The sequence below is a fragment of the Bubalus bubalis genome, chromosome 3 (assembly GCF_019923935.1).
Source record: "Bubalus bubalis isolate 160015118507 breed Murrah chromosome 3, NDDB_SH_1, whole genome shotgun sequence".
Taxonomy (NCBI): domain Eukaryota; kingdom Metazoa; phylum Chordata; class Mammalia; order Artiodactyla; family Bovidae; genus Bubalus; species Bubalus bubalis.
The window spans coordinates 161,128,160-161,151,808 of NC_059159.1; the positions used below are offsets into that span (position 1 = coordinate 161,128,160).

Here is a 23,649-nt window from a genome sequence, read left to right on the forward strand (position 1 = left end):
TGTGTGTGTTTGCAGACATGTACAGACTTAGCTCCAAGAAGGAATAGACATGAACTACACCAGTCAGAACAGGCACACCCTCTCCTGTCTTGCTAGATCCCACTCCAGGTTGTCTAAAAAGTCACTCCATTGCCAGATTTTTAGCAACAATAGTAATGGGCAGACATCATCTGTACTATAAACAATAAATACATTTAGGGGAAAAAGTGGCTGACAGTAGAGGCCGCTGGGAAGTGTTTCAAAGGCATCTTTTCTCCCAAAGAGTGTGTAGAGGTGGAGCTGCCAAACCTCCCCGGCCTATGCACTTGATTTACACAATGGTCTGGTTGCCCCATTTGTGACCACGCAGCTTGGCGCTGGGCTTCATCAATTCAGACCCCAGAATACAGTTTATTTGTGTTATGACTCCATCCAAATCATTCCAGGGAAGCCAACTTCCCTCACCCCATTAAAAAGGTACACTACGTATTTTTACTAGCCTGCGGCGCTTGGCATTAGGAGGTAACAATGTGCGCTTTGTTACTCCACAAGTTTGCTGCGAAGTGTGCTGTAATCTTTGCCAGGGGTCTGCAGCTCTTTCCCGAGAGAGTTCACAGCCCTGAGGAACACTTCAAACTGCTTAACGGCCTGCCCAAAGGCCTTGCCTTTTATGGTATTTTTCTTCTGCACAAGGGAATGACAACCACTTAGACTGTCAGCCAGGGAGGAGCAGTTGACAGCAAAAAATCCACTCTGCTCTCAGTCCCAGGATGTCCTATCTACCTCGAACTATTGGTCTCTGAGCCTGCTCTCTGATAACGAACTTGGGAATGCCAGTAAGTTTGGAGGGAAATACGAGTCACTTAGAAACTCTCGCCTGATAATTCTCTTTTCGAGAGCACAGAAGAATGTCTTCCCCTCACCCTGGTGAGTTAGTTAATAAGCACAGGGCACAAGGAGCCCCAAATATGTGGAAGAAATAGAGTAAAATACAAGGTACAGTGTAGGTGCTTGACCACATATGCTAATGTTTTAAAAAGTTTATCTTATTGGAGTATAGTTGATTTACAATGAGGTTCATTTCTGCTGTGCAGCAATGTGATTCAGTTGTACATAAACATATTCTTTTTCATATTCTTTTCCATTATGGTTGATTACAGGAAATTAAATATAGTTTTCTGTGCTATACAGTAGGACCTTGTTGTTTAATATGCTAAATTTATATGCTAATATTTAATCATTTAATTTGATTCAATCTTTAGGTCAGAGTTAACAGAAATAAGTTTACTTATTAATTATTAATTCTTATTAATTAATGATGATTAAAACCAGATTGAGAGACCCTAATGCTGGGAAAGATTGAGGGCATGAGGATAAGGGGGCAACAGAGGATGAGATGATTGGATGGCATCACCGACTCAACGGACCATGAGTTTGAGCAAACTCTGGGAGATGGTGAAGGAGGGGCAAGCCTGTGCTTCAGTCCATGGGGTCACGAAGAGTTGGACACAACTGAGCGACTGAACAACAACAAAAGAACCATATCGAAGTGTCCTCACATGCAGAGTCCAGGGTTCTAGCCCAATAGCAAAAGCACTAACCGTAGTCCCTGGAGGTTGAAGGAAGGATGGCATAAATCTGGTTCAGGCACTGTTGTGTCTTAGAGCTAGTATCTTGTTAAATCATCTCGGCAACTCGATGAGGTAGTAGCGTTCTTTCCTCATTTTGCAGCTGAAGACACCAAGGTACAGAGAGGTTAAGAAACTTGTCTAAAGTCACACAGCTGGTTCACAGGAGCCTAGAGTTTAAACCCAGGCCATCTAGCTCCATGAGGATTTTAACAGACATAGGGGTGAGGCTCAGTGGGTGTGGCAGAGATGGCAGAGGGAACAAGAACAAAAGCAGGGAGGAGGGAACAGGCATGTGTCTGGTTGGAATAAAGCATGTGTCAGAGGGTGGTGGGAAATGACGCCAGAAACGTAAGGTGCCAGTATATCGCGGAGGGCCTTGAATGCTGAGGTGAGTGCTCCATAATTATTATGGCTGCCACTGCTACTACAAACCATTATCTTCTAGTTTTTAAAGTTTAAAGTTTCTAGTTTTAAAATTGTTTATGGCATCTGAACGAAATATGTAATAGTCTAGCTCTATTTTGCAGGTACCTAAAATGGTCAAATTCACCAGCCTCATTTCTTTACCCTTGACCTACAAGTGGTTAACGTCTAGCTACTACACTGATTTTCAGCTTAAAAAAATCTCTGGTATTGGGTCTGTCATTAACAATGCCTTCCTACATAGATGCTTTACTCCAGAAATGGTATTCAAATTCTACTTGATTCCATTTCTGAGTAATCCCTTATAAATATGCCTGGGTAACAGTGTTTTGGGTTTAAGCAGACTTTGATATAAAACCATCCACAATCATGCAAAATCATAAGAAGAGCTAAAGAATGAAGCAGTTTTTCTTGCCAGTCACAGAGAAACATTTCTAAGTAAAAGACAAAATCATACGTGATGTCCCTAAATGTTGACCCTGTGGGGAAGGTCCAGTAAATATTGAGTCAGGAAGTAAGATTCCTCCCATTTCTAAAAGACTATAACAATGTAATTTTAAAGACCACAAAATGGCTCCACCAAAGGTATTATTTTGACCAGTTTTATCAAAATATTTACCAGGTAGATGTGGGGGAAGAGGGGCTGTGAGCCCGGGCGGACACACCCAGCCCCTGTGCAATTTTCCTTTTGAGCTTGGTGAGTTGAACTGCTCTTCTACACTGCTCTTCTATGCTGGGGACACATAATGTCTAGACTGCCCAGGTCCTGGTTCCCAATAGGACACTAAGGTCTGTAAGCAATCAGGTGCTATAAGAGGAACAAGAAAAAGGGACCAGGGGTGGGGGAGGTCTGCAAGATGGCGATCCCTTTGGCAAACCTTTGCTTTTTTTCTGTGTCGATAAAAGACCCTGTGTTCTTTGTACCAATATCTTGTGGCTCAGCTGGTAAAGGACCCGCCTGCAATGCGGGAGACCTGGGTTCGATCCCTGAGTTGGGAAGATCCCCTGGAGAAGGGAAAGGCTACCCACTGCAGTATTCTGGGTTGGAGAATTCCATGGACTATATAGTCCATGAGGTTGCAAAGAGTCTGACATGACTGAGAGACTTAAAAAAAAAAATTAGAAACAGAGTCCTGATGTTTCATAGGTTAACTGGCTGACTCCGTGTGTTGTCCTGTGGTGTGTCTTATTATGACCGGCAGTGACAGGTTTATGCTCTGGGTTGGGGAACTGCAGTTTGATGTTGGGATGGCACGTGTTTCCTCTTAGGGCCCCCAGGACAGTGGGGCCACCTGCTTTAAGAGTGAGGCCATAGCACAGCTTTTGTACTGCCATCTCTATGGCAACCCCCGGGGCTGCCCATTAGCCTTTGCAGGAGTTGGCCTAACAGGTCAGGGTGACCTTCAGAAGAACCCAGGCCTTTCACAATATGTACTGGGCCACCTCCACATTTCTTCAGCAGACTGTTTAAATTGGTCACATACCCTGCCTTCTTAGAACCACTTTCTTGGGCTTGTGCAAAGCCCTAGGGCCGGGAAACAATCCTTGGAATTAAGAGATTGTTCTTGTCCAGATTGCCACTGGTCTGCTCTTGGGCAAGTCTTTTCCTTACCTGGAGCTGATTTCCTTATCTAGGATATCATGAGCTTTATGATTTCTAAGACCGGCTATTTGTGAATTGCTCTAGAAAGTACAAATATGCTTTCATAGTTGGGGAAAAAATTATTTCCTAGGAATCTAGTGCTTAAGAAATTGCAGTTTTACAGCATATTTTCATGATAAAAGTTAAAGTATTAGGTGATCTTATAGAATGATTCAGGACCGTTTTGCTGTTGTCTAGAATTAAACCTGTGATCTCCAGCTTGTAAATCTGACACATATTTTCTGAGCACTAATTCTATACAAGGTGCCAGGGCTGAGCACTGCAATTAGGATGCAGTCATTCAGAGGCAAATACGTCTTGGTCTTCTGTTCCTAAGAACCATAGTCAATCTGTTTCTGTCTCTGTGTATTCAGACACCTTGGCTAATGTCAAAGGTTCCTACGTTGGAGCTCATGGCTTTAATTCCTGGCTGCCCTTTGGCATTTAGAGCCAAACAGCTCCAGGCTGGTAGACATCACTGACACAGCTTTATTGCTCCCACGAGAGAAGATTGCTCCTTCAATCTGCCTGAGCGCAGAGCAGTGATTTGTGGGGCCAATATTGCCAGATCTCCTGAGTTACCAAGAAAAACCCCGAAGTCTAGATTGTAAATAAACCCCTACATGGTTATATTTAAGCACAGAAAGACAAGAAACCAAAGGAGCCACATGAAATAAGAGAATGCCACAGAAAAGTCTATTACTTCCCTTACCGTTTAGATAAAGACAGCTTACAAAGATGCCCCTGACATTAGCATTTTGGTTCCTGGTTAAGAAAGGAAAATAAAGAAAAAATATATAAAAATTTAACATTCATGTAGTTATGCAGAAGTAGTATAATGTAGGGGCTTCCCTGTTGGCTCAGGTAGAAAAGAATCTGCATGCAATGTGGGAGACCCAGGTTTGATTCCTGGATTGGGAAGATCCTCTGGAGAAGGCACTGGCAATCCAGTCCAGTATTCTTGCCTGGAGAATTCCATGGCAGACCATGGGTCACAAAGAGTTGGACATGACTAAGCAGCTAGATGACATGACGTGATATAATGTTAAGAAAATAGCGGAAAAGAGAAAGAAACAGAGAAAATAAAATGTTCTGTGTCATATGAAAAAAATCATGTAGTCCCAAGGAATCAAGAAAGGTACCTAAATTAGAATGCCCAAAGGTGGCCAACCAGTAGAGATAAATCTCATTTCCCTCTCATCCTGAGGGCTGTGTGTGTGTGTACACGTGTGTGTGTGTGTGTGTGTATAGGTGTGTGTGTATACCAGGCAGCTAGCCTGGGTGTGTGAACTTGGGCTAGAGAAAGGGAATGGTTGGCTTAGGACAAACTTAGTTGTGTGTCTTTTCTAAAGGTCTTTAGCAGATGGATTCTACTTGACTCCAGCCAATTGTTGCCATGCAGAAATTTGTAAAATGTTGGCAACCAATTTAAGACATTGTTTTTAAAGACATCATCTGGCCCCAACAAAGCAAGTCTTGGTCACTAATTGGCAACCTCTTTTCTAGAGCATCTTTCAGAACTTTTTATATTCAGTTCATGATGGGAAGGAGTAAGTGCCAAGTTAAGACAGATTTCTTACCCGATGAAGAAACTCCAGCCAGAAACCAGAGCAGGCAGACTCTTATACCTCTGCCCAGCAGGCACCCCACTTCAGGTTTCCCGTACAAAGCGTACAATCTACTTAGTGTGCTATGTCCACGTGACTCTTTCAAAATATACCTTCATCCAGCCAGGCAATCCTAGATTTGTCCAGGCACCTCTACTTAGTTCCCCTCTCAGTATTCCACTCAGAAAATGTCTAAACTGGTGGGAACTCCAGTTGAGTTGGGCATATGGAAGGATATCTTCAAAGCTAAATCTGCCCTAAATAACGATGATAAGAAAAAAAAAAGTGTAATAATAAATTATTCAAATGGACATTCATTCTTGAAACATTTTAAGGATGTTTACATTGAAACCAGATGCCTCCTCCACAGACAGCCCCCCATTTCTGTTGATTTAACAGCTCTCCTGCTCACTTCAGTTTTCTCAGTGGGATCTTTGTTTCACTCACAAGTAGGAAGAATGTTTCTTTTGTTTGCTTTCCTTCCCCATCAGTGCCGCCAGCCTCTGGAGGGAACTCCGGCCGTGCTGTGACTTGGCCAGCAATCCTTTCATTTCACTCCTGAAAGTCACGTGCACGTGTAAATCCTTTCTGATGCGCCACGTGCTTGGGCTTTTCCTAGGGCCCTTTCCCCCTGTGTGGTTGGAATTTTGCAGCAGTTTGAGCAACCATTAGCCAATGCTCCTGAATAAAGTTGAATCAACTCAGGAAACCCATCTCCTAGCAAGGTGAAGCTAGGATTTCCAGGGAATTTTTGGCCCTTCGAAAATGTCATCTGAACCCAAAGCTTTTATTTCTAATCTGAGCTAAATCCATAGCCAAGCAATGAGCTGGAAGACTTATTTGTTTAAATGCCTGCAGCTATTGGCCTGGGGGAGTAAAGGGAGAGGAGCTATTCTCAAGGGTTCCCTATTCTTTCTTGGTTGGTTGGCAGCTTCTCCTGAATGAAGAAGAATCGAAGAAAAAGTAAATGGCAGGAAGATCACTCAGCAGACTTTTCCACTCCCACTTTTATTTGGCCTGGTTCATCCATTTGCCTATTCAAAAAGATTTATTTAGCATCTATTACATATTACCAGGCTTTATGCTAGGTACTGTGAGCAGTGACTACCTCCTGGTGGGGGTGAGAGAAGAGGCCAGAAAATTAAAATGTGGCAAATGATATGGAGAGAAACACGTAGGATAATGGTCAACCAGGAAAGGCATTCAGTATAGATTAGGGAAGAAGGACGGTAGAGTAAGAGAAGACTTCCGGAAGGAGGTCAAGCCTGGAGTGACCATGAGTAGGAACTGGAAGGATCAGGGCTTCATACACGTTCCTGTGCATAGGAATCACCTGGGGGTTTTCTTACCCTGAGGATTCTGATTCCAGAGGTCTGGAGGGGAGCCTCAGAGTCTGGATTTCTAATATATCTGGATGATTGCCTCTCATCAGCCTATGAAGAGCTTTCTCATTCTGACAGTGGGGTAGTGTTTTCTGGAATGATGTATAAAAACTCATTTAACCCAAGGAGGGGCATGCATTTACTATTACAGATGGAACTGCAGTGAATAACATGGTACAGATCATTTTGCACATGGATAAGCTGTAGGATAAGATTCGTGGAAGAGGAATTGCTGGATCAAAATCATAGTGATTTGTAATGTTAATAGACATCCCCCGAATGCTTCTGCATAAAGGTTGTCCCAGGAGTAGCTGATTTTTCCTAAACTCTCTATTGAGGGTGTTTCCTATACTGTGTTAACAAACTTAGTAAACTTTTTTTTTTACCTGCCCAGTGAGTACAAAATAGTGCAGCTTTAATCTGCCTTTCTCTTAGCCTGAGTGAGTTTAAGCATCTTTTCATATGTTTCAAGGCTATTTGTTCTTTATCTTCTATGAACTGTCTATTCATTTACTTTGCCCATTTTTTTTTTTTTCCGGGACTGTTGATCATGTCTCACCAATTCATAGGGGTGCGTATTAAGAGAAGTAACCATTTGACTAATTACACTGAGGTTGAACATCTTTTTATATGATTAAGAGCCACTGTATTTTCTCTTCTGAACTGTCTATTTACATAATTTCCTTCACCCTCCCACCTTTTTCTTTTGGATTATTGATCTTTTTCTTGTTGATTTACAGAGTCACTTGTGAGTCACACAATCTAAGTTTTCAGACCCCTTTCCAACCTCTTACACTAGGACATGTTGTCTCCTCTAGTGACCTTCTGCTTTTCCTCATTTCATTGAATGGAAGAACATTTATAAGTGGACATGCAAAAATAATTTCCTATGGACCACAAACTCAGGAAACATTGCCTCAAAACTGTGATGGTTTTTTAAGGGGCAAGATAATGTGAATCATTTAATCTCTGGTAAATGCATTACAATGTGCAAACTTTTAGAATAGAATAATAATCAAAGTTACAGTAAAATTTATGAGCAATTTATAAACAGAGACTGGAGTCTAAGATATTGATCATAGTTGGTAGAGAAGAACAAAAAAACCTCAGTGATTAATTGTACTCTTCAGATCAGTTTAAATGCAATCTCTTCCATGATATATGTCTTGGTGTCCTGGATGGATGTTTCTCTGACCTCTTCATTCCCGGAGAACTTGTTTAGGAGGAGTATCAATGTCTGTCTTTATTATAGTCAGTTTCTTAGAAGAGTATTCCCAGGAGCATTGCTCATTTCCTGTACTGATCATAGATTTTTTTTCTTAAAGGAAATCTTGATGGTCCCAAGCCACAGTCTTCTTTTACTCTGAAGTCAGGTTTATTCAGATATAAATTCCATACAGTAAAAGTCACCCTTTTCAAGTATACAGTTCAGTGAATGATGACAAATACATACAGGTATGTTGCTGCTGCTGCTGCTGCTAAGTTGCTTCAGTCATGTCCAACCCTGTGCGACCCCATAGATGGCAGCCCACCTGAGAAATCAAGATACAGAACATTTCCATTCTCACAAATTGTTTGTTCCCTTGACCCCTTTGTCATCAATTCCCTGTCTCCATTCTTCTCAGCTTCTATCAATCACTGATCTGATTTTTGACCCTATAGTTTTGCCTTATCCAGAATGTCACATAACAGGAATCATTCATTCTGTAACTTTTTGTGTGTGGCTATTTTCACTCTCAGCCACAGTACTTTTCAATTAAACACAGAGAAAACAATTTCCTCATTGCTCTGTGGGATTTAGGCTAAGTAAATTCCACCAAGCAAAATCATACCAAAATTCACCAAAATCATACCAGTGGCTAGGCAATGGCCACAAGGCAGAGTGAAAAGGAAAGAGGGAGAGACAGAAACTCAAGGAAGTTTAATGTTTCTTGTAATATTCTTTACTACTTCGAACATGTTACTTTGCAAGGAGCACTTCCAGTGTGGCCATTGTTTTGTGTAATCTGCATGACAATCTCATATCTTGTTATTAGTCCCATTCTGCAGATGAGGACGCTGAGGTTCAGATTCTGTAAGCAGAACCCTACCTAGTAAGTGGAGTACCGACAATGAAGTGAGCTCTGATTTGAAAGACTTTGTTTTGTGGCTTTCTCCAGGCTCCTTTCCCCACAGAATCTAGCTGGGGAGGAGTTGACAGGAAGACCCATCCACTCTCCAGGGAAGAGTTTCTCTCTGCATTCACATGGAAACTCATTCGCTAGAAACCCAAAAGCTAGCCCTGAGACCACCATATAGCACGTGCTCATTAAACATTGTTAAATCAACCAATAAAAGGAAGCTATCTTTCTGATCTGCCCAATGCAAATGCAATGAGTATTCTCCCTCACTAGCTCACTGGGAGTTTTCCAATGGTTACATTTTTATTTTAAGGTATCCTTTTTTTACTCAAAGGAAATGCAAATTATCTCTCAATCCTATGATTTGGTGTCATCCTAGCACATGGATTGAGTGAGTGTAAGCGAGTTCCAACTATTCTCTTTTGGATTGTCTGTCACTTGAGTGAAGGTTTGGGTTCATTAAAGACCACTCCAGAAGCATGAGTCAATTAATCTTTGCTTACTATGTTCTATAGCTAGATCATGAGGAGTAAAAGTCACCCTTAAGTAAAATGGACTTAATATGAATACCTAGAAATGATTTTAGTAAATATTTAGTGTCTTAGATATATTTGAATACAAAATAGGCTATATGTAAAATAGTATTGAAATGAAAGGAAAATCTAATCTTACAGTATCTTAAGCTGCTGGCAAGCCCATTGGGTACATGGCAAATTTCTTCCCAAATAAGATGACTGCTTTTCTAAAAACAATCTGAATGTTTGAAAACAGATGAAAATGTCAGGAATGTTGAAAATTCCACTTGGTAAAATGTTGTGAAATGATATCTGAGAACAAAGATAAACAATGTAAAACATTGTATTATATCCTATAAACCTGTGTGCTTCCTGAAGGGAGTTTTACAGTATTTCAGGGAACTCTGAGTTTTTGAGCCTTTGAATTTCTCATTATTCTTTTACATAATTATGTCTCTGAAATGGTTCCATTTTGGCAATGACCTTGGTTCAGTGGAAGTGTGGTGGCACCTGGGTTGTAGATCTGTGTCCATTTTTTTAATTTAAAATATTTATCTTTTTAATATCCTGGACCTTCCAATGAAATTTCATCTCGGAGTATTTAATAAAAGTCCATTTTAATACTAGATGTGTGGAATCATGCTAATATCCACCTTTAAATGAATTGATCAGTTATGCTGACTGGCACATTTGCCATCACAGACCCACAGAGGAAATTGCAGGAGCTGGTTATTTCTTGAAATAGCAATGTGTGCTGTGCTCAGTCACTTCAGTCGTGTCCGACTCTGCAACCCCATCAACTATAGCCTGCCAGACTCCTCTGTCCATGGGATTCTCCCGGTAAGGATACTGGAATGGGTTGCCATGCCCTTCTCTAGGGGGTCTTCCTAACAGGGATCAAACCTGTGTCTCTTGTGATTCCTGCACTTCAGGTGGATTCTTCACTGCTGAACCACTGGAGAAGCCCCTGAAATAGCGATGTATACCTCTATATGGCAATACCACAGTAGATTCTGTGCTTTATTGTTGTAGCCCAGACTCATATAACACTCACTGCGGGCCAGGAAAAAAGAAAAAAACCTAAGTTATTATAAAGGAGCAAAAAGTATTTTTGCATGCTTTTTTTTTTTTTTGGTCCCAGCATTGAGCTGAGAGAATGGGAAATGTTTTAAAGGGAAAGAGGAAGTAAATAGCACTGAGGAAGCTGTTACCTTTTCCCTTGGAAGACATGGTTTTCCTCCCAGCCCTTGACCTGGATGCCTTGCCTCCTCGTTTTACAGGGAGATTGAGATGGTGGGAGGAGAGAGGCAGGGACGCTGAGAGCAGAGACCAGAATAAACACGAGACCCTGGGATCAGAAGAAGTTTCTGTGCTGGGAGAGAGCTGAAAGATGTAAGAAAAGCCAGAGCTGACACAGAGGAGAGTGGGCAGTGAGGCCACTTTCCAGGGAATAAACAAGAAGAGAACCGTTTTGAGGACGTATCTGGGGAGAGCCAAGGAGGACTTCTTGAGAAGCGAGAGCAAAGAGCAGGGCGAGAGTTGGCAGGTGAGGACATCTGGGGGGGGGCGGTGTGGCAGGGAAAACAGAGGCTGATGGAAACTAGAGGATGGGGGCACGACAGCACCTGAAATCTGGGAGGCTCGATTCCTCCTGCCTGCCCTGCAGATGCCCACTGAATTGCCAGGTGCCGGTCATTCTTCCCACCTCCTCAAGTCTTCTCCTTCCTCTCCTCTGCCTGACACGAGGCCAGGGAGCTGAAAGCACAGGCTGTGCTCCCAGACGGCCTGCGTGAGAAAACTGCTCAGCCACCTACTGGTTTACAACCCTGAGCAAAGGACCAAGCCTCCCTCCGCCTCGGTGTTTTCATCTGATAGATGGGAATGCTGCTACTGGTACTTACCTTAGGGAATGTTGGGGTGCTCCATGAATCAGCAACCTCTGCAGCACTCACCAGGCGCCTGGCATAGAGTCGGTAGTAGATTTTAGTCACTGTGTTAGTTTTTTAGGGCAAATGTAACATTACCACAGACAGAGGGAGGAGTGGGCTTAAAATGACAGAAGTGTATTCTCTCAGAGTTCTGAAGTCTGAAGTCAAGGAGTCAACAGGCTTGATTCCTTCCAGAAGTTCTGAGGGAGAATTTGTCCTGTGTCCCTCTCCTAGGTTCTGGTGACTATCACCAGAATCCTCGACGACCCTTGGCCGGTTGGCTGCCTAACTGAGTCTGTCTCTGGCTCTGTCTTCATTCGGCCTTTCCCTCTGGGTCTCTGTGTCTCAAATCTCCTTCTCCTTTCTCTTATAAAGACACCAGTCTTTGGGGTTAGGATCTACCCTCAACACAGGATGCCCTCATAGCAAGATCCTTAACTGCATCTGCAAAGTCTCTGTTTCCCGATAAGGTCATGTTAACAAGTACTGAGGACTAGAGCTTGGACGTATCTTTCAAGGATTATTCAATCCAATCCAGTTGTCATAGCTGTTATTTTCAATTCAGGAACTTCTCATTTCTTTTCTGGACTCTGAAAATAGTCTCCCTGCCTCTAGGCTTTACCCAAACATCTGTTCTTAATAAGCAGCCCCAGTGACCTTTCCAAAGTGACTCCCCTGTTTACCCCCTTTGGTGGCTCCCCATCACCCGCAGAGGACATGTGATGTGCTGAGCAGGGCTGTGACCTGGTCCTGCCTCATCTCAGCAGTACCATCTCCCACCTTCTTCCATCTTACACATCCCTTTTCAAAACAGGATAGCTTCTAGCGTCCCAAACACATGGCCGTCTCTCACGCTTCCTGGCCTTTGCACAGCCTCACCCCTCCCTATGGACCATCCTCCTCCCTAATGGGCCTACACATCCTTTGATATTCTGTTCTCAAATTTTCCCCACTCTGGGAAGCCATCCTGGACCCTCCCCTGGCAGCATCCCCAGCTATGAGGAATTGGCTTCCTCCTCTTTACCCCTAGTGCCTCTTGAACTTATCCCTGTCATCAAACTTCATTCATTGTTTTGTAAAGGTATGTTTAATGTTTCCATTGCTCCTTGAGGACTGTGCGTTACTCAACTGTATACCTCAAAGCCAGGCAGTAAAGTGTTGAATACTGGTTGGTTGGTTGCATGGAAGGATGGATGGGCAGGTAGATATATAAATAGATGGATGAATGGGTAAATGGTTGGATGTCTATGTAGATGAATGAATGGATGGATGGATAGGTGGATGACATTGAGGGGATGGATGGATAGATGTGGATGGATGGGTGGATGAATAACAACTGGGTAAAGGAAAACTCTTGAGTCAGGGATCATGCAGAACCACAGGGTGAAACCTGGGTTAAATCTGGGACTATTTGTGGTTAAAAGATCTGACCAGTTTTTAGAGGACTGAATGTGACTACTCAAGGCTCGTATCTGAGTAGTATAAACTACCAACAGGTATGTGTTAAAACATTCCAGTACATAATATCCAAAGTAACTACTAAGAAAATTCATCACAGCTCCCTGGAGTATTCTGATTCTCCTCAATTTCCAAAGTCCTAAATTAAAGAAGCCCCTTAGGGAGTAGATAAATTGTGGTTCTCATATATTACACTCTAGTATGAAAAAGATTCAGCTGTTGCATAAGTTTAGACTGTGGCTCCCTAGGTCTCACCCCCCGAGATTCTGATCAAGTCAGTCTGTGACAGGCTCAATGATTTGTGGAAAAGTTAAAAGCACAGATTTCACTCTGCCACATCCACCTCTGTAACCTTAGATGGTTTCTTAATTCTTCATCTCTGAAGTGGAGAAAATAATAGTACCTCCTTGTAGGACTGGGATGAGTTAATATAGTGATAACAAGAGTTTGACATGTGTAAGTTCTTGATAAGGTTACCTGCGATCTTTGCTGTCATCATGATCAGTGAAATTCTAGATCAATGGCTCTTAATCCAAGCTGCATAATAAAATTTGAAAATAGATGCTACTATAGTTGGTCTGGAGTGGGGCCCCAGGGATGGGTGTTACTTTAAAGCAGCCCAGGTCTACTATGCTGTCACAGTTAAGACCCGGTCAGCCCTAGATGGTTCTTGTTCAGTCGCTAAGTCTTGTCTGATTCTGTGACCCCATGAACTGCAGCACGCCAGGCTTCCCTGTCCTTCACTATCTCCTGGAGTTTGCTCAGACTCATGTCCATTGAGTCGGTGATGCCATCCAACCATCTCATCGTCTGTCGCTCCCTTCTCCTGCCCTCAATCTTTCCTAGCATCCAGGTCTTTTCTAATTAGTCAGCTCTTCACCGCAGGTGGCCAAGGTATTGGAACTTCAGTTTCAGCCCCTGCTGCTGCTGCTGCTAAGTCGCTTCAGTCGTGTCCGACTCTGTGCGACCCCATAGACGGCAGCCCACCAGGCACTAGTCCTTCCAATAAATATTCAGGGTTGATTTCCTTTAGGATTCACTGGTTTGATCTCCTTGGTGTCCAGGGAACTCTCAAGACTTTTCTCCAACACCACAGTTCAAAAGCATCAATTCTTCAGCATTCAGCCTTCTTTATGGTCCAGCTCTCACATCTGTGAGACATAACTACTGGAAAAACCATAGTTTTGACTATATGGACCTTTGAGTTGGCCCTAGATTGAAGCTTCTCAAATTTGAATCTGCCCAAAGATCACCAGGGAATCTTATAAACATGCAGATTTTGATTCAGTACGTTTCAGGCCAGTGAGAAGCTGCATGTCAACACTGACACGGTTGTTGCTGTCCACAGACCACACAAGGAGTAGTGAGACTTTGGAGTAAACCCCTGAGCCCAAGCAGATGAGACCTGCAGTTTGGTCGGGGGTTTGATGTCAACACCAGGACTGATTGTGACAGAGGCCATGTGGTTGCTGGTTACACCCAGGTCCATCACATCCCACTGCCCGGAAGCTCCCCCATCCCTCACAAACTCAGCCAGACCCTGGGAGGAGAGGCAGGCAGGCTTTCTCTGACTTCCTTGGTAAGATATGTCAAATGATCATTCATTACAGTCCCAGGAGTCCTTTCAGAGGCATTTAAGGGAATACTGCACATTTAGCACTTAGCTCTTCAGATTTCAGAGTTCTGGGTCATCATCTTGCCCACGAAAGGGCCATTTGTTTGTGTCTCAACTGCTGAGTCAATTACACTGCCGAGCGGTGATCATCGTTTTGTTGCCTCTGTTTTTGGCACAAACGACTTGAGGGTTTTCCAGCCATGGGTAAGTGCTGAAGTCCCTGGCTCTTGATACAGCCCAGGTGTAGTGGCTTGGAGACCTACAGTCAGACCAGGTTGGGGAGGGGGTGGGAGTTTAAAATCTGAGCCGGCTAACAGGTGTAGGAGTTAGTTCTTAACTCTCCAAGATGGCATCTGCATCTTTTTGAAAGCTCACTGAGATTTTCTCCAAGTAGCCACTGCAAGGTTGCTGTTGTAAGCAGAGCCCCTCGCTGCCTGGGTGTACGAGGCGGCTTCACAGCACCGTGAAGCCACGCGGATGAAGGCAGAGCTGAGAGCATCTTCACTCACCGTGCATGTAGTTCCTGTTACATTGTCCTTAAACTGCGTGTTGATGAGGCAAAATTGTGAGTCACTGAAATATCTGTTGTGTAGTTGCTCAGTCCAACTCTTTGTGACCCCATGGACTGTAACCCACCAGGCTCCTCTGTCCATGGGATTTCCCAGGCAAGAATACTGCAGTGGGTTGCTATTTCCTTCTCTAGGGGATCTTCCCAACCCAGGAATTGAACCCACATCTCCTACAATGGCAGGCAGATGCTTTACCTCTGAGCCACCTGGGGATCCCAAATATCCTTTAACAAAGACTTATTTTTTACATGACAAACCTATCCTTTAGATTTTCATTTCATATTTTATGATTCCAAAGAAGTGGAATCAACATTAATTACAATTTTAGAAGGCATGCATTATTTATCATCTTCATCACCAGAGTAATAAAAGCCAACACAGGCCTCCCCATGCACCCTGTAAGGTACATAATATTAACCTGAGTTTACCTAGGATGAAATTGAGGAAATGTAAGTACCTCTCCCAGGGTCCCCCATTTAGTAAATATAGAGCTGATTTTGAACCCAGAACATCCTGGCACCAGTGCTCTTAACAGGAATGCTGCCACTCGGTGTTGGTGAGAGCACTTAGTACCTGCCAGGCTCAGGGCTTGACACAGATTGTGTCCTTTGTCCTCAGAATACCCTTACAGGTTAGTCACTATTAATTTCCTTTCCTGGTCAAAGGAGCCTGATCTTAGAGAAATTGTGCAGTTTCCCCCAGTTTATACTCTATTTTGTAAACTGGGGGTTGAATTCACGGGGTCTGTTGACCTCTCCTGCACTGACATTGGTTCCTTGTGCTCTGCCACCCCTCTCCTCCAGCCCTGGAGTGAAGGCTTCCTGGATCTGTCTAGGCACTAGTTCCATCACTGCCCACCTATGTTCGCTCCACCAAAGCCCCCTTTTCCATGTAAGGTGACACAGTCACAGGCTGCAGGGACCAAGGCATGGACATCTTTGAGGTCATTATTCTGTCTACCACTATCCCGCCATTCCATTGTTTTGTCGCAGGAATCCTGCATTGTCCTCCATCCGATCTCCTACTCACATCTTCTCTCCCTTGTCACTGGCAGTCAGAGTGATTTTTTTAAGGTGTAAATACATCCCTTCACAGCTTGTCTAAACCTTCCCAAGGCCATGACCTGATTGGATCATTCTCTGGCCTCCTCTGTCACACCTCAACTCCTCGCCTCTCCTGCCCCCGTCACACTGGTCCCCTCCATGGTCCTCCAGTGGATCTGAGCACACTCATGGAACAGAGACTTCCCGTGTGCTGTTCCCTCAGCTCTGAATGCTCTTGCCTCAATATTCTCATGGCTCTGTCACTCACTCCATTCAGGTCTCTGATGGAGTGTCACTCCTTCATCTGCATACCACTCTCTCCCCTCAGTGCTTCTCTTTGGAATATTTCTGAAGTTCAGTTCAGTTGCTCAGTCGTGTCTGACTCTTTGCGACCCCATGAACCGCAGCACGCCAGGCCTCCCTGTCCATCACCAACTCCTGGAGTCCACCCAAACTCATGTCCATTGAGTCAGTGATGCTATCCAACCATCTCATCCTCTGTCGTCCCCTTCTCCTCCTGCCCTCAGGCTTTCCCAGCATCAGGGTCTTTTCAAATGAGTCAGATCTTCACCTGACGTGGCCAAAGAATTGGAGCTTCAGCTTCAACATCAGTCCCTCCAATGAACACCCAGGACTGATCTCCTTTAGGATGGACTTAGATTGTAGATTTTTCTACTTTTAATGTCTCTCTCCCTTCCCTGGAATGGAAGTGCAGAAAGCAGCTTCTTTGTCCCATTCTCTGCTGAACCCCAGCACTTGGGATGATGCTTGGATATACAGTACATGCCCAATACGTGTGCCCTTTCTATAAAGAAAGGAAGGAGAAAGATGGAAGAAGTTGACTTAGCACTCTCCCCCTTTTGTGGTTGTTATCTGAGGTCTTAACCCTCAGAGAAGATAATATTCTAAGTACCTCAAAAGGAATCATTTCACCTCTTTTAAATGCATATTATTCATGCAGATAAATTCTCCCAACATTTAAATAGTCCCACACAGATACACTCTTCCAGCAGCATGAGCTGATTACCTGATATTATTACATCTGCTACTTGGAGCGGTGTGACCAGAAGCTCTCTGTGTCTCAGTGTGCGCATCTGTAAGATGGGTGTAATAGTAGTACTGCCTTCAGAGGGCTGTGGTGAGGATTGTGTGTTTGGTTGCTCAGTGGTATCTGACTCTTTGCGACCCCATGGACTGTAGCTCACCAGGATCTTCTAGTGGATAGCCATTTCCTTTTCCAGGGGATCTTCCCAACCCAGGAATTGAACCCGTATCTCTTGGGTCTCCTGCATTGGCAGGCGGAACCTTTACTGTTTGAGTCATTGTGAGGATTACACTTGTTAATGTTTCCAAAGCACTTACTAATAGAAGGGATTCAGGGACAAAGTATCACATCAGTGTTTATTAAAGATAAAAAACCAAAAACAAACAAACAAACAAACAAAAAACCTTTTACATTCAAATTCAAACTGTTCTCTCCAATACTCCTTAGACCTTCATTTAATTTAGAAATAAACTTGGAAACTTTCAGCTTTTTGCTTAACTCAGTTTCTTCCTGCTCTATTATAACTTGGAAAATACTACTTTGTACCTCTTAATAGGGTAATGGTAAAACAGCAAAAGAGTATCTTTGCCCATTTTTATCCATCAGTGGTCATATTCTTACCACATAAATGTTTCCTCTATGGACAAGGGCTGTTACAATGTTTTTTAAATAATAGGATTATCGAATTTAGGGCTTCACTTGCTCAGAGGGCAAGTGTGAAATCTCCAGGCTGCCTCCAAGCCTGTTGAAGTTCCTCCTGAAAGAAAATATCATTTGCCTGGCTTTCCAAGGGGCTGGGGTTTGAAACCTGACACCCATTTGTCTCTTGCCTCATTAGGTCACCACCCTGGAAAGGCTGCTTCCCCCTCATTAAGGAAAAGCTGGCTCCATTTATTTTGGCTCCAACCGACCTAACAGTGTCTTTAATTCAGCAATGGTCTGTTTTCCTTGGAGGCTGGAGAGGTTTTGGACCAAGCTTGAATTCTTGTGGGAAGTTCCAAAATGGAAGTCAGATGACTTCAGCCAGCAGTGGTGGAAGCAGGAAAGTGGGGCAGGCCTTTGGAAAGTGGATTTTGAATACTGGAGGTTATTCATAAGATGCCGGACAGGATAGAGCCTAACCCTTTGAAGGTGATGTGGACAAACCATTTTATTAGTCTGTTCAAACTGATACCTGTTTTCTTTTTTTTTTTTATTGTTTCCACCTAGACTAGAAAGCAGTTTCAACATGAATGTCAGAGGCAAGAAGGGATTCATAAGATGCTTACCATACACAGATGCAAGACAAGCCCCTTCTGGGGGAAACCTGTGAAGGTCACTCTTGCTGTTCAGTTGCTCAGTCGTGTCCGACTCTTTGCGACCCCATGGACTGCAGCATGCCAGGCCTCCCTGTCCTTCACCATCTCCCAGAGTTTGTTCAAACTCATGTCCATTGAGTTGATGATGCCATCCAACCATCTCATCCTCTGTCGCCCTCTTCTCCTACCTTCAATCTTTCCCAGCATCAGGGTCTTTTCCAATGAGTTCACTCTTCACATCATGTGACCACTCTAGAAGGACTAAGGGCTGGATACATATTGGTCAGAAGAAGCCTTGGGGTGGGAGAAACATTGTGGAGGTAGCTCGTGCCCAGTGGGCCCTCATTGGTGCCTGTGCCTTTTCTCTGCAGAAACTGTGGAAGGGAATTAAAGCAGGCCAATGGCACCCCACTCCAGTACTTTTGCCTGGAAAATCCCATGGACGGAGGAGCCTGGTAGGCTGCAGTCCATGGGGTTGCTAAGAGTCGGACACGACTGAGCCACTTCACTTTCACTTTTCACTTTCATGCATTGGAGAAGGAAATGGCAACCCACTCCAGTGTTCTTGCCTGGAGAATCCCAGGGACAGTGGAGCCTGATGGGCTGCCGTCTATGGGGCACAGAGTCGGACATGACTGAAGCAACTTAGCAGCAGCAGCAGCAGCTCTCAGTGTGGAGAACGGGCAGTTGCACAGCCATTGGTGAGGGTGAGGGAGGGGAGAGGTGGTGGTGACAGGGCTGAGCAGGAGGGACCCAGACTTCCAGTCTCTTGCATTAATAACCAGGTTGAACTTCCTGCCTCATAAAGCCACTCTCTCTCATCTCTTTCTTGCCTCCCTCTAATATTCTAGGTTCCAGAGACTCTTTCTTGGTTTTGTTTTTTAACCAGAGGTCCATGGATCTTCTAAGAGGGTCCACGGAAGAATACAAGGGGTTCCTGAAAGCTCAGAGATTATATACAAAATGTTGTAGGTGTGTTCATTGCCTTTAAATCCATAGTTCTTACCAGATCCTCTAAAGGACTCTGATCTGCCCTCCTGAGAAGCTTAGAATCACTGTTCTAGATGGTAGCATGATCACCCCCTAGGACACATTGCACTTTTGTCTCCTTCAGTCCCTCATGATAGGTGCAGAATTTGGCAAAGTCAAAACATTCCAGAAAGGTTTGCACAGCATCAGAAGGCCTTGGAGAGCCCACTCTAGAGGCAAGAAGCGTGAGTCCAGAGCTTTCATGAGTCAGTGCTGGTCTAGTCTGAGGGCCGAATCAGCCATACCTGGGGTCTTAGCTTCGGCTGCTGTGAAAAATTATACAGATTTGTGGCTTAAACAACAAATGTTATTTCTTCCAGTTCTGGAGGCTGAAAAGTCCAAGATCAGGGTACTGAGATATTGGGTTCCTAGTGAGGGCCCTCTTGATGGCCATCTGCTTGCTGTGTCCTCATATGGTGGGACAAGAGAGAAAAGCAAGCTCTCTACTGTCTCTTCTTTAATCCCATCATGAGGGCTACATTCTCATGACCTAATTATCTCCCAAAGGCTGCATCTCCATCACATTGGAGACTTGGGTTTCAACATTTGAATTTGGGAGCTAGGCCATGAACATAGCACCTGGTGATGGGCTGAACAAGTGACTCGGAATCTTTGCTTGGATACAAGCATATCTAGGTAAAAACACATCCAGAGTGACACAGATGGATGAATAAATAAGATCAGGTTCACAATTTTGAAACAGTATTCATGACCACCTTCAATATGTCAGGAGGTACATTACACGATGAATACATAACATCACATGGGCTTTCCAGGTGGCTCAGCGGTAAGATATCCACTTTCAATGCAGGAGCTGCAGGAGCTGCAGGTTCAATCCCTGGGTCAGGAAGATCCCCAGGAGGAGGGCATGGCTACCCACTCCAGTATTCTTGCCTGGAGAATCACATGGACAGAGGAGCCTGGAGGGCTACAGTCCATGGGGTGGCAAAGGGTCAGACACGACTCAAGCAACTTAACATGCATGCACATGGCATCACTGGGTTATAATCACCTGATTTTATGATAATCTTGTAAAATGGATACTAATATCTTTCCCATTTTACAGACAGAGTAAGAGTAACTTAAGCTCAGAGAAGTCAAGTACATTTCTCAAGGTCATTAAGTGGTAGAATTGAGATGTAAGGTCCAGTTGGTCCAATCCATGCTTCCTGCCAACCTAGTAGCTTTGTTACATGCAAACAACCATTGAAGTAGCTTGTAGGATGCTGATGAATCTGAGATCTCCTTCAGGACTCTGACTTCATCATTTTTAGAGTTAACCGAGAGGGACAAGTCAAGTAAATAATTTGTTAGTCACACACTATGTTAGGAATTGGGAGGGATAATCACTTTTCCTTCCCAAAAGGACCACCATGCAGACCCTGAGGGGGTGGGATTTCTGGACCGCTGTGGAGTTAACAAGAGGGGACTTGGGAAGTTAGAAAAGGGAGGAGGAGTCTGCATTCCAGGCATAGCTCATGGTATGAGAAAGCACCAAATTTGGAATGGGACAAACAGATGAAGAAGGTGTCAAGTTCTCTGGGGAGGAGTAGGGGGACTGGAGGCTAAAAACAGGGTAAAGCTCTGACAAAGATGTACAGTGACTTCTGAGACTGAAACAAAGGAGAACCATCCCAAACCCTAGGAGCCTCCCCTCCCCCATCCCAGCAAAGAGGAGTTCCATGCCAAAAGGGGACCGAGCTCTGGAAACAGACTGCCCGTCTACAGAGGGAGATCTTCCATTCTAGCAGAGAGCTCTGCAGCCACGGGAAACGCCATCTCAATCTCCATGGCTTGTCCACTGGCAACACATGGCATCACTAGGGCTTGACTTAGGGAAGAGTGAAAGTGAGGAGCTAGAGGGGGAAAGAGAGGAACTGAGTGGAAATCATTAAGGACCAACAGGAGATACCTGGGTCCTAGCACAGGCATCAACAGTCTGACACCCAAATGCAGGTGCACAGCACGGAATCCAGCTCAGATCCTAGAAGGCAGCAACCTCTTCGTCCTCCACGCCCAGCCCAAGAAGGCTGTCCCCGGAGACGAAATGATGGGAGTGACATCAGCAGAGAAGGCAGGCTCAGCTGTGCCTTCGACGTGGCTCTGCCAACTGCTTTTCCCCAGGGGACAGACACCACTCTCACTGGGGAGAAGCCTGGAAAGTGTCTGAGTGTCCATTTCCCAAAGGACTGAGCCAGATCTAAAGGTTCAGGGCAGCTCAGGGAACTGCTTTCTCTAACTCAGGATCTGCAGTCTTGTTCATGCTCACTCCCTCCTCAGCAGAACATAACACACGTTCCTTTGTCAAGTCAGCACAGGCTCCATCCTCGGAGCCTCCCTGAGGGGCTCTCCCCAACCCCCAGAGCTCCTGGCTCCCAGTCAAGCAGACGCCTCTGCGTCAACTCTTTTTCCACCCCCACCTCCCCAAGTATGCCATTCCCTCTCGTGGGATAAATTTAGCTCTGAATGAATGAGAGAGGAGGGCACAGTCATGTAAACACGGACCAGGTAGCTTTCCAATCTAAGTTTGACACACAGATGGCAGAAAAGATTCAAGTATTTCTGGTTCCTTCTTTCTGCTGCTTCCATCACATGCTCAGACCCTGTGTCTTATTCTCTGCATTCCACAAAGCTAATTAAATATGTAGATCAGGATGTGAACTATTTGACTGGATAAAGCAGAAATCACTTGAGTGATTGAGGAACATTAAGGAGTCAAAGAGAGCCTTGGGTTGCATCGGACATTTTCATTTACTGATCTGATGGTCGTAGAAACTCATCAGACACCTGGAAGCTTCCTTTGTCTTATCTATTAGCCGAGTCTCCTTTCCTGGTGGGCTGAGGCCGAGTCTCCTCTCCTGGTGGGCTGAGCCAGTGGCTGCTAGAGAATGTTGCAGTCTTAAAGACATCACCTCACCCCCCCAACCCCTGCCGCCACCCCACTGACCAGTCCTTACCTCTCTGAGTTCCTGACTTCCAAGGCATCTCTTTGACTGTTGCCCTTGCCCCTCTGAAAGCATTTCTAGTTCTTAGGGCATGTTGTCATTCATGAGTTCCTTTCATCCCTATAAGAACCTTGTGTGGTAGTTAGCTATCTCTTCCCCAGTGTACAAATAGAAAATTTCAGCTCAGAGCAGTTAAGTGACTTTTCTGAGGTCACACAGAAAGTGGCGGAGTTAGAATTAGGACCTAGTGTTGAGATTTTGCCTGGTGCTCTTCCCATTCTACCTTGAGCTGTTTTGAGGAAAGGCTGTCTGTCCATGATGCCCCAGCTGGAAGGGTTACATTGGGTAAGGAGCAATTTTTTGTTGTTGTTGAAGTATAGTTGATTTATAATTCTGTGTTAATTTCTGGAGTGATTCAGTAATATGTATGCATGTGTATATGCATGTATATAAATATACTTTTTCAGATTATTTTACATTATAGGTTATTGAGTGATATTGAATATCTTATAGTTTCCTGTATAAGGTCCTATACAGTAGGACCTTGTTGTTAATCTACTTTATATATAGTAATTTGTATCTGCTAATCCCAAACTCCTAGTGTATCCCCCTCTTTTCCCCTTTGGTAATTATAAATTTTTTCTATGTGAGTCTGTTTCTGTTTCATAAACATGTTCATTTCTATCATTTTTTTGATATTAGTGATATCATATGATATTTGATATTTTTCTTTCTCTGTCTGACTTACTTCACTTAGTATGATAATCTCTAGATCCAACTATGTTGCTGCAAATGACATTATTTCATTCTTTTTTATGGCTAAGTTATATTCTATTGTGGGCTTCCCAGGTAGCTCAGGGATAAAGAATCTGCCTTCCAATGCAGGAGATGTGGGTTCAATCTCTGGATTGGGAAGATCCCCTGGAGAAGGAAATGGCAACCCACTCCAGTAATCTTGCCTGGGAAATCCCATGGACAGAGGAACCTGGCAGGCTACAGTCCATGGGGTCACAAAAGAGTCAGACATGACTTAGCAACTAAACAACAACAACAACAATATTCTGCTGTGTGTATCTGTGTGTATCTGTGTATCTGTGTGTGTATCTGTGTGTGTGTATATATATATGTACCACATCTTTATCCATTCATCTGGCAATGTATATTTTAGGTTGTTTCCATATCTTGGCTATTGTGAACAATGCTGCTATGAACATCGAGGAAGGTGTGTATCTTTTCAAATTAGAGTTTTCTCCAGATACATGCCCAGGAGTGGGATTGATCTGGATATGCCCGGATCATATAGTAACTCGAATTTTAGTTTTTTTTTTAAGGAACCTCCATACTGTTTTCCATAGTGGCTACACAAATTGACATTCCCATTTACAGTGTAGGAGGGTTCTCTCTTCTCCATGCCCTCAGG

The 23,649-nt window shown here is 44.0% G+C and overlaps 1 protein-coding gene across 2 annotated transcripts in view; it reads left to right on the plus strand.

Moving 5' to 3' along the window:
* The window catches only part of PALM2AKAP2 (PALM2 and AKAP2 fusion), a 515,120-nt gene that overhangs the window by 110,157 nt on the left and 381,314 nt on the right, over positions 1 to 23,649 (plus strand). Inside the window, exon 1 of one of the 2 annotated variants that reach the window (XM_045165161.1) lies at positions 10,827 to 10,845. The exons of the other annotated variant lie outside the window; for it this stretch is intronic. The gene's annotated coding sequence lies outside the window, so the exon portion shown is untranslated. Of the gene's footprint in view, positions 1 to 10,826; positions 10,846 to 23,649 lie in introns of those variants that run through there. 2 annotated transcript variants of the gene reach the window in all.